The sequence below is a fragment of the Rutilus rutilus genome, assembly GCF_951802725.1.
Source record: "Rutilus rutilus genome assembly, chromosome: 16".
NCBI lineage: Eukaryota > Metazoa > Chordata > Actinopteri > Cypriniformes > Leuciscidae > Rutilus > Rutilus rutilus.
This window is the reverse complement of record NC_140224.1, coordinates 13,234,989-13,251,395: the sequence shown is the minus strand read 5'-3', so window position 1 is coordinate 13,251,395 and position 16,407 is coordinate 13,234,989. Positions and strand designations below refer to the sequence as shown.

Genomic DNA, 16,407 nt, shown 5'->3' with positions numbered 1-16,407 from the left:
ACACCCACACACACACACGCACACACACACACACACACACACACACACACACACACACACACACACACACACACACACACACACACACACACACAAACGTCCTTTGTATGTAACCTACGATAGAAATATCCTTTTAATGAATGTACCTTCCTATATTCATGTGTGTGATTAGTTTTGCTTTATAATAGAGGTGTGACTTTCTAATGCGTAGCCTTGAATCATAAATGTTCTGGTTTAAAAATGTTCACCAGCATCCTCGGGTAATCAGACCTCCCCCTTTACTTAGGTTGATAAAGATTTTATGGCCCTAAACGGAATGTCAGCAAGCTGGAAATTCCACTGAGATGCTAGCAGAATAGAAAGAAACTGTTAATCCTATATATTATATATGTATAACCACTTAAGAAATATGTAAACCTGAATGTAATTTCTCTTTTCCACAATTGTTCTTCTCTGTGATGTGTTTGTGTATTCTTGTAAAATCTAATGGAATGATGTTTCAAAAGGTGCACACTGTGGTGGAAATCATAGGTGTGCCATGTTGGTCTTTTTAAAGTCCAATCTTCATTCCCATTTGTCAATGTACATCACATTTTGGGTTAATCTTATTCCTAGATTGTTAGTTGAACTTTTAATGCTTATTTTACAGAATAATAATTCATTTCCATGCCGTAGCTTTTAAGCAAACCAAACTTGGGCTTAAATTAAACCTTTATGCGCCCATAGACAAGATATGGGTATCAAATTATGATAAAATGCATTTCTCTGTGCTTACAATTGTTTAAAGTGGAAAGGACATACAGTAATCCTAACACTGCCATAAAACATGCAAATTAACCTCCGAGTTGAGACAAAGAAAAATTTTCCCGTCCGGAATTTCGCTTTCCAATTGGCCTAAGCGCCCAGGAAGGAGTGGACTTTGCATCCTAGAAAAGCAGATACACTCTGCATTCCAGTTAGTTCTCTCTTGTTTTGTTCCTGCTTTTTCATCATTTTCCTCGTACGAGTCTCTCCGTTTTGTTTTACTTTCACTTTGTTTTGTTTTAGTCGTAACTCCGACTTCTTGTTTTAGTAGTCTCGTGTTCATTCAGTTCCAACTGCGAGTGAAACGAACCTTAAACTAAATTCTCTGGCAACTCTTACAAGTCGACCGTTTTGAATCTCCCGCAACGACGAGCGCTCAGGAAGACCCAATAAGAACGCTTCAACTCGGCGGACCCGCACCTTGAAGGGCAAAACACGCACGCCGTCCTGTTTCGACCACAAGGTTCAATGCAAGTATTTTAATACCTTACTAAGATGTAAATGCGTATGACATTTCCCTGCTTAAGGTGATTTTGATACTTTGCTGGTTCTCCAAGGTAGTCACTGTGATTTGTTTGCTATTCTATAATCTGTTGTTTTTCCTTTCTCTTTCCTTTTACTTTCATTTTACTGTTAACACATATATACAGTGCAATGCATAAGTTAATACACCCATGCTAAAGTTGACTAAAAAGAGGAATAAAAAAATCATATTTTGGAAATTGAACTTAATGCCTTAATTTAAAAAATTAGGAAAAATCCAACCTTTAAGGACACCAATTTTCTTTGTGAATGAATAATGTATCGTAAATAAATAAATGTTCTTCCTTAAAATACATGGTGCATAAGTTAGTACACCCCTATGTTAAATTCCCATAGAGGCAGGCAGATTTTTATTTTTAAAGGCCAGTTACTTCATGGATCCAGGATACTATGCAACCTGATAAAGTTCCCTTGGCCTTTGGAATTAAAATAGCCCCACATCATCACATAGCATTCACCATACCTAGAGATTGGCATGGTTTTATTTCAGTTAGCCTAAAAGCTAGTTTGATTTGCATTGCTCTCAATGTACTAACTTATGCACCATGTATTTTAAGGAAGAACATTTATTTATTTACGATACATTATTCATTCACAAAGAAAATTGGTGTCCTTAAAGGTTGGATTTTTCCTAATTTTTTAAATTAAGGCATTAAGTTCAATTTCCAAAATATGATTTTTTATTCCTCTTTTTAGTCAACTTTAGCATGGGTGTATTAACTTATGCATTGCACTGTACATATTCTTTGTTAGATGTAGTTGTAACGTTACTTTTATAGTGCATTTATTAAAAACCCTATTATACTCTGAATTGTTTCTTGTTTGCTGCTCATGAAACAAAGCCTCTTAAATGTGTTCGATCTTATAGCTACAAGCTCGATAAATTTGTGATTGACCTACAAGTTAATAATCTCGTGAACAAGACAATTATTCTCTGTGGCCAAGAGAATAATTTTTCTTGAGAGTTTATAAGAATATCTCTCCTTGATAGTTGATAAGAACATCGCATAATCCGTTTGGCGGACAAACGGATTATTTGATGTGATATACTTTTAGTAGGCATTCACAAATTCAAATTATAGCCCTTCTGTATATTCATAATTAATTTCAATTCGTTGGAATTGATTGTCTATATACAGAGATATAAACAAACGGGCTAGGTATCCCCTTTTTGGGCGATTTGAAGAGTGTAAGTGATAACCGGTACGAAAAATTATAATTATTAATAAATCATAATTTATAGTTATAATTTTTAATTGTACAATCCCCTCATTTGAGCTGGTGTCCTTACATTATTATTATGGTGGAGGAAAATGCGAGGCACATTTTAAGCTTTGTTTTGTGGGCAATATTCAGTTTCAATTTGTGTGTATAATTGTTATTGATTTTGTACGAGCGCTCTGGTGAGAAGTCGCAACGTGAGCTCACCAAGGAACTGTAAGGCACAAAAGCCGGTCTCAGTTCAAGCATATTGACTCTGCTAAAATATGTCTAACATGTTGAACAATTGTTAATTGCTAAAAGTAAACTGCAGTTTCGTAATATTAAACTAGTTCTGTAAAAATAAATGTTTTTTTCTCTTTGCACTACTACGTGTTAATATTGTTAAATCGCCTGTTAAGAACGAAAAAATCTTCTTTCAGTGTGACTAGAACTGTATGGACGAGTTTCTCCATTACAGTCAGTAGAAGGCCTAAAAATCGTATCGTTAGGTTGAACTGGTGGATCCAGTAAATATTCAGCTAAGACGATCTTTTCTGTAGGTTGACCAGTGGCTTAGCTACCCATTGTGAACCTACGCAAATCAGAAATCATACAAACGGTACAGGTTTGATGATAGATTTGTAAATTGGAGTTTTGTTAAGATTTGAGTAAAATCTGATTTTATAACAACAGAAAAAATATACTGTTGCGTACGTTTAGTGTACTGGCGAGAAAATAATTCTGCCAGATACCTCCTGTGCAGTTAACTGGCACAAAAGATACGCGGAGATCTAAAAAATTGTTTAAAAAATTCTCTCGTGATTTGTGCAGTAAAATCGAAGCGCGAACGCGCCCAGATTTCGAGTCACGCTGAAAGTTGTAACTCCGTCGTCTAAACACTAGAGTGCAGTCTTTTGAGTGTCTAAATACTTCTCAGACTTCATTCTGTGTGGGCTTGACAGCACCATCTTGTGAATATTATTGGATAGGTTTATTTCCTTTCCCTTTCTCTAACCTGACTTCATTCTGTGTGGGCTCAATAGCGCCATCTGGTGAATATTATTGGATAGGTATTTCCTTTCCCTTTCTCTAACCTGACTTCATTCTGTGTGGGCTCAATAGCGTCATCTGGTGAATATCATTGGATAGGTTTATTCCCTTTCCCTTTCTCTAACATAGCGCCGTCTTGTGAGTATTATTGGATAAGTTCTACTTTCTGCTATTTCTCTTTTCTGAACAGTTTATTCCACCCTGTTGGTTATATGAATTTTGTTCACTGTTATAAATGTTTCCATTTATGCAATTTTACTAGTATTCGGCGTTAGCCAAGTTTTCTTTCCCTCTGACTGAATACACTTATTTAAATTTGGGTTTGGACGAAAAAGTAATTTTTCTCTAACCTAAATTTTAATTAAGTCCTTCAGCTATTGATATCCACTTGGAAAAACAACCCACCGTGTGGTTTCCCTACTGAGTTGTTTTATCACTCTTCTCCTCCTGCATTGCTGTTTCGAATCGTTGCATTTCTACTGTTCTCTGTTAACTATTGTGTTCTTAATACTGATACTTTACTGTGATCTGGATTACTATCCGACATCATTTTGATTTTTGCATTTCTTTACATGCTTATTTAAATTTAGTTCAAACCAGCCCGCATTTAACCCTCTGAGGTCGGCAAACGCGCCGGCGCGTTTTGCTGGATTTTCTTCACATTGTAGCACTATAAACTTAAATTACTCCGTCATTTATGGTCATACAGAAAAAAGAAATATAAAAAAAGAATCTGTGATATTTCTACTTTTGTTTGTGTCCACTTACAATCAAATCAAAACATTGTGCTTTTGTAAAATAAAGAAAATAAACAGGGTGTGCGTTCTGCCTCTCCGTCGCAGTGAACTTTTTTTTCTTGAGCACGTCTATAAACTGAAACAAAACTCAGCGAATACTTGTCACACATTCATGAGCCATATACATTTATAAACATTTAAGTGTGTACTTTTAAATGATCGGATTCAAACTGAAAACAAATATTCTCTGTTTAAGTAATTTGTATAAAACCAACAAGATGTCCAGCTTCTCAAACGCTTCCTAATTATTTTTTATTTGACCACGCCTACACGCGCAAAAGACATTCACATGCAAATCTCCACATGGAACGCGAACGCGCTCATTACCTCAAAAACAAAACACCAAAACACTTCACAAGTCTCTGCTTTTCGTCGAGTTTGAAAGACGCGCCGTGAGCTTACATTGGATTTACCTCAGAAGAAGAAGAACGCGATTTGAAGACAAGGAAAGATGTAAGGTAAGAAATTCTTACATATTAGTTTGTTATTGTTGCATAAATTTCACATTGCAGTTGAACTGTTGCTAGATATATGGTGAATATTATAATATTTAGACCCGTGTTTACTGTTACTGTGTTTGTGGATATCTGCTCAAACGTAGATATGTATATGGTAACCATAATGTTTTATATTTGAGCGCGATCGCGTTTGAATGTATCATATTTTGGATCGCGATCGCGTTTGAAAAGCAAAACGCACCAAACGGCTTCATGTTTTTACTATTATCTCATTTCATATCATCATAACGAATGGAAACATTTGAAGTAACATGATAATCAATATATTTTTCTCTAGCTTAGTTGTTACTGAAATCTTTTGGAAGATTTATAGGCTGCTATAGGTTATTGTTATTATTATTTTATCCCGCACTGCGCATAGCCTATGCCTACAAGGCACAACAAAACTGGTGTTCATTATATTATATATTGTTGGAAACATGTGTGTGTGTGTGTGTGTGTGTGTGTGTGTATTCTGTGAATTTTAAAAAGCAATTTTAACCAGAAAAATCTAAAATGTATTCCCAAAATCCTGCAGGCCTTTCTCTTGATATCAGTATGTTCACTTTTTTTTTGTTTCAGGGCCCAGATGCCACTGAGTCCTGCTGACTTCAACATTCACATGAGTCTCTGTACATGAACATGGTAAAGTGAAAATCAAACACCTTGGAAATGAAAGGTATGTACAATGTTTTTAGGAAAGGCACAAAGGTCTCTGTCTTTGGATCATTGTTTTCAATAAGTGCTTTTTTGTCATTTGTTGTGTATCTTTGGATTATGTTGTGTTGTAAATAAATCCAAACAATCTAAAAGCCATTCTTTTTTAAATGTCATTATCTCAAAACTACAAACTTTTACACACATGCTGCTGATATATTATTGTAGCAGAGTTTGTGCTGAATACAGTGTAATTAGACTTTAGCCATGAAAATGTCACAAGTAACAGAAATAACCACAAATGTCAGAGCATGTCAGAACACCTCCAGGGCCCAGAAAACAGCTCAGACCCCAGAGGGTTAAATCTTAAATTAAGCTGTCGTCTCCTGTGTGTCATCCTGCCCTGCTTATTTCTATCTCTCCTTTTGAGTTAGGTTATTCTGATAATTACCATTTATCATAATTCCTTTTTGTGTATCATTACTTGACATTTTACCTCTCCTATTTTACATACTTAGCTATTTCAATTTGATTTAACAAGTTAAATTTCTAAATTTAATTTGAGTTTGCTTGTCCAGCCATTTGTATACTTACAGGCAGGACTCCCCAAGTGAACTATGGTGAAGTGACGGTCATCTTGGTTGAGTTCTGGTGAGCGGGGTCTCCTGGCTGACGCAACTGTCACTGGCCGTGCGTGAGTCTCTGACACTTCCTAATCTAGTACCACCGGCGTGGCACGCCACCGCGACATCAGCAATTTGGCACGCAAAAAGGGTGAGTCAACCGCACCAGATGACACGAGGCAATTTTGAGATAATCACTCGATCCGCGGCTGAATTCGTAAGCCACTTCCGTTGCGAAGGGTTCCGAGGAAAACTCAATCTTTTTGTGCCTTCTGACGGTTGACGCCTTAGCGTTGCCACTTTGTGTTAAAAGTCGTAAGTGGTTTGAGTGGGCACGCCGGGATACAGAGAGATGAAGTTGTCCGAGGACACTGCGGTCGAGTGTCCGGAAACCGTTGGTGGGGTTGACTGCGCCACTGGTTCTCATCTGAGGGGCTTCGATTCACCTTCAGGCACACTACATAAAGGTAAAGCCATCCATTTAATTTAAGCCACGGAATATTGTATATTCCCCTGGCACGTAAGTGCTTGACCCACCTTCTCTCTCTTGCAAGTCATACCATTTTCTTAGTGATTCTCTCAAATTCTGCGCTGACCCACGAAAATCGGCCCGCCTAACTGTCTAACTGTCTGCACCAGTTAGTCAGAATTACGGCTCTCCCAGCCACATATTATTGTAGCTTCTAACCCTTGCGTACTTGCATTGGCCCCTTTGTGTGTTGTGTGTGTGCTGTCTGTCTCTCATCTACAGTGAGCCAGCATGTCCCGTTCATCCAGCCCCACGAGCCATTGGGAGCACTTAGCGACCTGGCTGGAAGCGATAACGAGCAGCGTTCTACCCAAGGACGCCACTGATCTACAGCACCTGACCCGAGAGCAGCTGGACGCCGACTTGGACCGGCTAATGGCTCACGACCCAACCCAGAGCTACAACAACAAAGAATTGGCCAGAATCCTGGGGAGCCTAGCTCACAACCTCGTCGCACAGGCACGGCTAAGCGAGAGGAGCAACGTCGACCTGGAACAAGAAGCAGCGGAACTAAAGTCCCAAGTTGAGGAGGCCCGGAGGAACCAGGCCCACGTCCAGAGCCGTCTAGATCAGCTTCTCCTCGAGATCCAGGACCAGCACGAGAAAGAGGATACAACAGTTCCAGAACTACAAGAGGAAGTTGAAAGACTTCAAAATGCCCTGCAAGATCTTCGCCTCGACACAGACCGAAGAGAGCAGTTGGAAAGAGAAGCCCGAGAGCAACTTGAGGCAAAACTGCAACAAGGCGAAGCTCTCCTGACAAGAGCAGAGATTGAACTGAAAGAAAGAGACGCCAAAGCCAGGGCTTGTGAGAATCACTTGAAAACGGCCCGAAATGAAATTCATGAGCTCTTTCAGCACAGAGACTATCTAAAAGATTAACTTGATACTGTTCACAGAGAACTGAAACACTCTTACAAACTGCAAAGTGAACAGCAAGGGGAAACACACACCACATAGTTTCCCCTGGCCAGTGGGCCCAAGCCTTGCAGCCAAAAGCCCAGAACTGAACGGGGGGGGTGACAGCCTACTGCTCAAGATGTCACCGGATAGCCTCCACGAACCCCCGTCCGCAGCCAAGGGGTGGAAGCCCTTCCAGAACACCGTGGACACCGGTCACGGCGTGCCTTCAAAAGAACTCGACAAGCTGGCCAGGAACATCCCTACGTTCACCCCTAATCCCGCAGGAGGGAATGATGTTCACTCGTACTTACAGGACATAGACTTTCACTTGCACAATGTCGCCAACGTGACTAATTGGGACAGACTGTACCTATTAAGAATTACGGCCAGTCGTGATGTCCGTAGTTTCCTAGATCGTCAACCAGAGACTGTCAAAGCGGACTACCAGCAACTGTGACAGGCAGTTGTCAGAGAATTTTCTGATCCAGAAACAGACCAGGGACTCATTACAGCGATGGACCTCAAGCAAGGGCGACTTGACACCCCACAGACTTACTACAGCCGGCTTCGAAAAGCTTACTTCGGAGCACGAAATGAACCAGGCATGGAGGAAGATCTCAATTTCAGAACTCTGTTTCTACGAAACCTACACCCTGCTGTGAATTATCATCTGGGAGTATTAGCGTGTCCGCGCAGCATGAATACCCAACAGCTGAGAGACCTCGCCCATAAAGCTTATGCCAAACAAAAGAGTGCTTCTGAAAAGACTGTAAAAAATCCAACAATTTGTTCTGTCTCTGATCACTGTCCAGAGCTTGCTCTGGAGGGCGCCCAACAACACCAGAGTAACAGACCTTTCAACAGAGAGTCAAGACCGTTCCAAGCCAGCAGAGGGCAGCACAACCGCAATGGTGCTCGCCCTAAGCACCAGAACGGACGCTCTGAAAGATTCTATGACAGCCCACGTCCACCCCACAACCCAAAGGGTGGAGCCACGTGGGAAGCCAGCCGACGGTCCAGAAACAACAGACCTCCATCGGTTAGAGCACCAAGCCCAGACAGTCAGCAGCAAAACCCCTCTCAGCATGCTCCAGGCAAGGCCAAGTCTAAGCCTACATCAAAGAAGAACAGTGAGGCCGCGTCTGAGACTGCAGAGCTCCTGAAAATGCTGAAAGAGCTTCTCCCTAAGAAACCTCATAAGAAAGACAAAGAGGACAAGGCAGACTCCTCCTCATGACTAGGGGTAAGGCCTCAAACCAGCACCCTTCCTGACTGCTCTCCGACTAAAAAGAGCACCACCCAGCAGCCACAGACTACAGATTCAGCTATCACATCACCAAGTGACGGCGCAATCCACTCACTGCAACTGACTACGGCACATTCTGAACCAGACAACCCGAGTCTTCACACCAGCGACCAAAGCCCTAAGATACCAGAAAGTTCTGTTTTGGTTGTCTGTCTCCCCACCGAGCCACACGAGACCTACCCTGACTGCCTATCGATCAACACACAAGCCCCAACACCACGACTCCTGGGGAACCTGATCGAAAAAGGAGTGGCACGAAAACTCTACTTAACCATCACTTTAGAAAATGACGTGAGACTTGAAGCCCTGGTAGACACCGGCGCCGACCTCACTTTGATATCAGCTCAACTCTTCGACAGACTCAAATTTGAGGCTAAGAAACAGAATCGAACTCTTAAATCTCACAGTTGTGAGCTCAGTGTGCAGTCATACAGCCAAAATGACATCCAGCTTAGAAACGTAGCTCCCATTCACCTGACGATTGGTCCTATGAGTCTAGTACATCCTATCTATGTCTCACCAATGAACATTTATCCTTTTCTCATTGGCAAGGACCTACTAGATCGCTTTGAGCCTTTACTGGACTTCAAACAGCTGAAAGTCTGGGCTCAAGTACGAGAACCTCTTCCCCTTCAGCCCTCCAGGTCACCTGAGCCAGACTGCAAGGTCACAGAGATCACGGGAACTCCCGCAGCCAGTCACGGGGACACAGTCTCAACACCCAAGCCAGACTCAAGTTCGCTACTCTGCACATTTCAGCTCACCAAAGACTCTGATTCCTTTTGCCCCAAGGTCACAGCTGACCTGCAGTTGAATGATGTAACAACTGCTGACACTATACTCGCACTGTGGGCAGACAATTCAGCCATCAGTCTCTCACTATTCAATGATCTCAATGAAAACACACCGGACGTTCCTTCGGCCAGCAAGCGCACCCCTTTTCCTTTAAACCCCTCAACCATGGTGACTGCCAAAGGTGTCTGTGCCTTGAACTTGAAATGGAACTCCAGGTGTCTGACTCATTACTTCCTGGCCCTTCCGTACCCGCCCCATGATGTCTACATCGGAGCAGACATCCTTATTCGCCTTAGGGCTCATGTGGACATTATTAATGAAGTGGTGTGGGCCCCATTGACTTTACAGCCCCAGGTTGGTTCAACCCACACTGAGAACCTCCTGTCAGGTCAGACCATTCCAGAGGTCTGCACTCTAATCAACGAACAGGAAACTGTGGTACCAGCTTACACAAAGTAAGACAAGGCTTACGCTGTTCGGCTGAACATGCGATGTGGCCAAACCCTAAACCACACGCTGGGTTTCTTCCAACCTTCATCGGAGTGTGTGGAACTTGAACTCACACTGGAAGCCACACCCCTAACTGAAGTGTCATCTCGTGCAGTCTACATCCTCTTTAACAACTGCACAGCAATGGACATAACAATTCCCAAGGCTCATCGGCTGGGATGGCTAATAAGTCACGACTTCCATGACTTTGAACTTTCATTACCAATCATTGGGCCCATCCCATCCTCAATGATTCCAGAAGGGAGCACAGACAACACCGCGTTCACAACACCTTTCAAGATCATCTCCATCGCCTCAGTCATGCCGGCTGACAAAGACCAGGTGTGCAGAACAGAACTGACAGAGGACCAACACCTTGCAGTATACACAGTCTCCGAACAGCCTGCCTGCAAGACTGATGAAACTGCTGCACCTCTGCCTGCCAACACAACAGACGACACACCGACAGAGGAGCCGTACCCAGGCTTCGAGTCTCAAGTTCAGCAAATTCTAAAAGATGCAGACGCAATTAAGGGCGATGAAGATCTACAAAGACTCAGACAAGTTCTTTACAAATTCAAAGCGTCATTTGCTAAAGACTCTTTAGATTGTGGTCTAACCAACCTCCACACCGTGCGTATCCCAACGCACCCTACTGCTCCTCCCACTTTTGTCAAGCAGTACAAGATTCCCATCGCATCACACGAACCCGTGCAAGAGATCATCGAATCTATGCTTGAAAAAGGTGTCATCCGGCCCTGCAACAGTACCTATTCCGCCCCTATCTGGCCCGTCCTCAAACCTAACGGCAAGTGGCGGCCCACCATTGATTACAGAAAACTGAATCAACAGGTGCCACTGTCACGATGGCCCATGACCCAGCTGGAGCAAGAAATACCAAGAATCAGAGGAGCCACAATCTTCTCTACACTTGATGTGGCCTCTGGATTCTTGGCCATACCTGTGCATCCAGAAGATCAGCACAAGCTAGCTTTCACGTTTGGCAACCAACAGTTCACTTTCACCAGGTGCCCGTTCGGCTATGCCAACTCACCTGCTTAGTTCAACATTTTCCTGAACAAGGCATGCCCCGACGCTAGAATGAGAGGTAACCTTATCTACGTTGATGATGTTCTCATGAAAAGCACAACAGTGGCTGACCACCTGAAAGAAATAGACTATGTTTTGAACCAGTTATCAACTGCCGGCGCCAAGATCGCCCTCCACAAAGGACAATGGTGTCGGACCAAAGTCAACTACGTGGGTCTACTCATCGGATCACGGGGCATCGAACCGCAGTCCAGCCGTATTCAAGCAATTCAAAACATCAAGCCACCCACCAACATCTCAAAACTGCGAAGCTTTCTAGGGGTGTGCAATTACTCACGGCAATCCATTGAAAACTACTCAGACATTGCAAGACCTTTAACTGCTCTTTTGAAAAAGGACTGCCCGTTTGTGTGGACAGAGGTTCAAGAAAATGCCATGAATGAACTGAAACGACATCTGTGCAAAGCTCCATGTCTAGCTTACCCTGATCCACAAAAAGAATTCTACTTAGAAGCTGGTTTCTCGAACCACTGTCTCAGTGCTGGCCTATACCAAATGCATGATCAAGACAAGAAAGTGGTTGCATATGCCAGCAAGACACTGCTTCCACCAGAGACTAAATTCTCAGACTGTGAAAAGGCCCTGTTCTGCACTGTATGGGCCATCCAGAGATTCTCCAACTACATTGGAGCACAAAAAGTGATCATAGACACTTGCCACCAGCCCGTAATGTTTCTCAACAGCCAACGCATCAGAGATGGCGTGGTCACTAATTCCCGCATAGCCACATGGTTAATGGCCCTCCAGGGACGCAATGTTGAGGCACGGTACGCTCAAAATCACAAGTCTGCACTGGGCGACGGTTTGGCTGCCTGCCAAAACTGCGCTGACAACACACCAGCTGCAACAGTGGACGTTGAAGAACCCCAACAGCAACAACTGACCTGCCACAGTGTGCTCTGGGTGAATGACCTGCCTTGCCCACCACAACATTTCAAGTTGGGTCATCAGTCATCACAATATGCTGAGGTAGCAGCCATTCTCATAACCCTGCAAGTCGCATCAGCCCATAACATCACAGAACTCCTTATCTGCACAGACTCAAACTATGTCAGGCTCAGTTTCACATGCCATCTTCCAGGCTGGAAACAAAATGGCTTTAAAACTGCAAACAACAAGCCTGTCAAACATCAACACCTGTTCCAGGAATGTGATAACATCACAAGCACACACGACATGATCGTTTATTGGAAAAAGGTGAAAGGTCACTCCAGACAACCAGGTCTTGACAAAGAACTAAACGACCAGACTGATGCCCTTGCTAAAACTGGCGCACTACATGGCACTCTATGGTCACCTCCAACCCAAGCACTCACCGTTAATGTCGCAGTGATAACCCGCAGCAAGCGAACTTCTCCTGCTACAGTGCCCACCTCGGAGCCACTAACGCTGGCTCCGCAAATCTCAAACAATGACATAGCTGACATGCAAGCCTCTGACACATCCATATAGACTATGTTAAACCACCTCTCAAACCCCACCTACCACCCTGTCACGCCGTCTGCACTCGCCGCTAACCCAAGTCTCAGACGCCTGCATAATATCAAACACATGCTGCGTGTAAAGCACAACATTCTGTGGTTTGCACCTGATGACATCACAACCCCACGGCTTGTGGTGCCACAATGCAACAGAGGGGTATTGCTAATGTATGCTCACGACACACCATGCGCCGGACACCACGGCACCAGAGCCACCTATGAGATATTGAAACAGGTGGCATACTGGCCGGGCATGCAGCAAGACGTGGCCGAATATGTCAGAGAATGTCTGATCTGCTGTCAGTTTCAACCAACAAACCCAAACCACAGAGCTCCACTGCAACGCAGAGGAGTCACTTTTCCGTGGTCAGATCTCCAAATCGACTGGGTGGGACCTCTGCCCAGGTCGATAAGGGGCAACAAGTACTTCCTCACGGTCGTGTGCCAGTTCACCAAATGGGTAGAGTGTCTTCCAGCACCCAATGACACTGCCCAGACCATGGCATACCATTTAATGAACCACGTCTTCTCCAGGTTCGGACTGCCGCTGAAAGTCAACTCTGACAAAGGTACTCACTTTACTGCTGAGATCATGCAGCAGATCTGGAAACTCCTGGGGGTACAAGCTAAACTACACATCAGTCGTCATCCGATTTCATCTGGCCAGGTGGAACGGTCGAACCGTACTGTGGTTAGCATACTGAGGAAGTATGTGTCTGCCAACCAGAAAGACTGGGATGTGAAGCTCCCGCTGGTGATAATGGCCATCAGAGCCACACCGCAAGAATCAACTCACGTATCTACCTTTGAACTAATGACTGGACGGCAGATGACACTGCCACTGCACCTGTTGTATCAACCCGGAGACTCCAGCCTCGTCACAGCCTACACCACCCACCAGTACCTCGACGAGCTACACCGTCACCTGAGAACGACGTTTGCTTTTGCCCAACAACAGCTTCAAAAGAGTGCTGAAGGCCAAAAGACATACTATGACCGTAAGGCCTTGATTAGCATGTTGCTAGCATGATGCTAGCTTGATTAGCATGATGCTAGCATGATGCTAGCTTGATTAGCATGTTGCTAGAATGATGTTAGCATGATTAGCATGTTGCTAGCATGTTTTTAGCAATATGCTGTTGCCAGGTGGTTGCTAGGGTGTTCTGGGTGGTTGCTATGGTGTTGCTAGGCAGTTGCTAAGGTGTTCTGGGTGGTTGCTAGGCAGTTGCTAGGGTATTCTTGGTGGTTGCTAGGCAGTTGCTAGGGTATTCTTGGTGGTTGCTAGGGCGTTGCTAGGGTATTCTTGGTGGTTGCTAGGGCGTTGCTAGGGTGTTGTGGGTGGTTGCTATGGTGTTGCTAGGCAGTTGCTATGGTATTCTGGGTGGATGCTATGGCTTTGATAGGCAGTTGCTAGGGTGTTCTGGGTGGTTGCTAGGCAGTTGCTAGGGTGTTCTGGGTGGTTGCTAGAGTTTTTTGGTGGTTGCTAGGCAGTTGCTAGGGTGTTCTGGGTGGTTGCTAGAGTTTTTTGGTGGTTACTAGAGCATTTCTAGACGTTGCTAGGGTGTTCAGGGTGGTTGCTAAGGTATTTTAGGTAGTTGCTATGGTGTTACTAGGTGGTTGGTAGTTGTCAAATATGGTTACTATGGAGTTTTTATAGAGTTCTTAAAATCTTTAATAACGAGTGCCTTCAGTACGGCACACCTATGGCCGAATAGGCACAAGCATGGAGTGATATCGCAAGGCTACGAGTGTGATATTGCTTTAAAAATTAAAAAAAATTAAAAAAATGTTTTTTATTGGTTTAGGGTGGTTGCTAGGGAGCTCTTAGTGGTTGTTAGGGTGCTGTAACTGGTTGCTAGGGTGTGACTATGAAGATTTTAGGCCATTACTTATTGGCTGCTTGATAATATAAATCCTCTGAGGGAGAGAGAGAGGGAGAGACGCAGGGGTGTCAGGCCCTTTGTGTCTGTGTGTGTGAAAACGTCGGTTTGGATTTGAATTTTTTTAGAATGCCCCATGTTAAGTCAATGGGACTTTTTTGGCCGCTTTTTCGTCCGCTGTGCGGACATCGTACACCCGATCGCTTAGAAAAGTCATAGCACACCTCTCCTCAATGAGCCGGTCGATTTGACACCTCACTCAGGGGTCTGAGATAAACGGTGCGGGGTGAGTTACGCGCCAAACTTTGTCCAGAATAATAATAAAAAGAACTAGAATGTACATTTCCTGAAGAAAATGTGAAGTGGTGCTTGCAGTGGCAAAACTCGCCACTCGGTTGCTGGGGTGTTGTACATGATTGCATACGAGCCAACAACCATGCCTGTACGATGTTGTGGAGCTGAAATATGGCTTCTATATGTTGCAATATGGTTGCTAGGTGGCTCTAAATGGTTGCTAGGGTGTGAATACACAGTTACCATGGTGATATTTACAGACTGTTTTCCAACTGAAACTAATGAGCCAACCCCCATCTCTATACAATATTCTGATGCAGAGATGTAGGTCTTGTAAAATGGTTGCTAGGGTACTCTGTTTGGTTGCTATGGAGATGCTTGTCAGCTGCTAATGATGAAACTGCAAAGGCTTCTTGTCAGTATGAATGATATAAACCAACTCCCATCTCTATACGATGTTCTGATGCAGAGATATACGTTTTGCTAAACGGTTGCTAGGGTACTCTATTTGGTTGCTAGGGTACTCTATTTGGTTGCTAGCGAGTGGCTTGTCAGCTGCCAATCATGAAACTCCAAAGGCTTCTTGTCACTATGAATGATATAAACCAACTCCCATGCCTCTGCGACATTCAGAATGGAAGATATGCCTCTTTGGATTTTGGTTGCTAGGGTACTCTGTTTGGTTGCTAGGGAGTGGCTTGTCAGCTGTCAATGATGAAATTCCAAAGGCTTCTTGTCAGTATGAATTATATAATCCAACTCCCATGCCTCTGTGACATTCAGAATGGAAGATATCCCTCTTTGGATTTTGGTTGCTAGGGTACTCTGTTTGGTTGCTATGGAGATACTTGGCAGCTGCCAATTATGCAATTCCAAAGGCTTCTTGTCACTATGAATGATATAAACCAACTCCCATGCCTCTGTGACATTTAGAATGGAAGATATCCCTCTTTTGGATTTTGGTTGCTAGGGTACTCTGTTTGGTTGTTAGGGAGTGTCTTGGCAGCTGTCAATCATGAAACTCAAATGCTGCTTGTCAATATGAATGATATAAACCAACTCCCATGCCTCTGTGACATTCAGAATGGAAGATATCCCTCTTTGGATTTTGGTTGCTGAGGTGCTCGACAATGGTTGCTAGGGAGGGGCATGGAAGTGTTGAGGTGATTCATGATTGGCTGTTTGCTGCCCCGAGTCAAATGAGACCACCCCCATGTTTCTATGACAATTCAGTCCGGAGATATCTCTTTGAACTCTTTCAATGGAAGTCTATGGAACTTGTTGCTAAGGGGCTCTAAATGGTTGCTAGGGCGTGGCTTGATAGCTTCACGATGATCCAGAGAGACTGATTGGTCATCTGAGTAAAATGAGCCCTCCCCCTTGTCTCTATGACACTGTGATCCAGAGCTACGTTCAATACAAAGTCCCTATGCAATTTACCATAGT

The 16,407-nt window shown here is 43.7% G+C and overlaps 1 protein-coding gene across 3 annotated transcripts in view; it reads right to left on the bottom strand.

Annotated features, from left to right (window-relative positions):
- Positions 1-16,407, bottom strand: part of arhgap23b (Rho GTPase activating protein 23b) — a 573,311-nt gene that overhangs the window by 336,525 nt on the left and 220,379 nt on the right. The gene's annotated exons all lie outside the window — the stretch shown is intronic.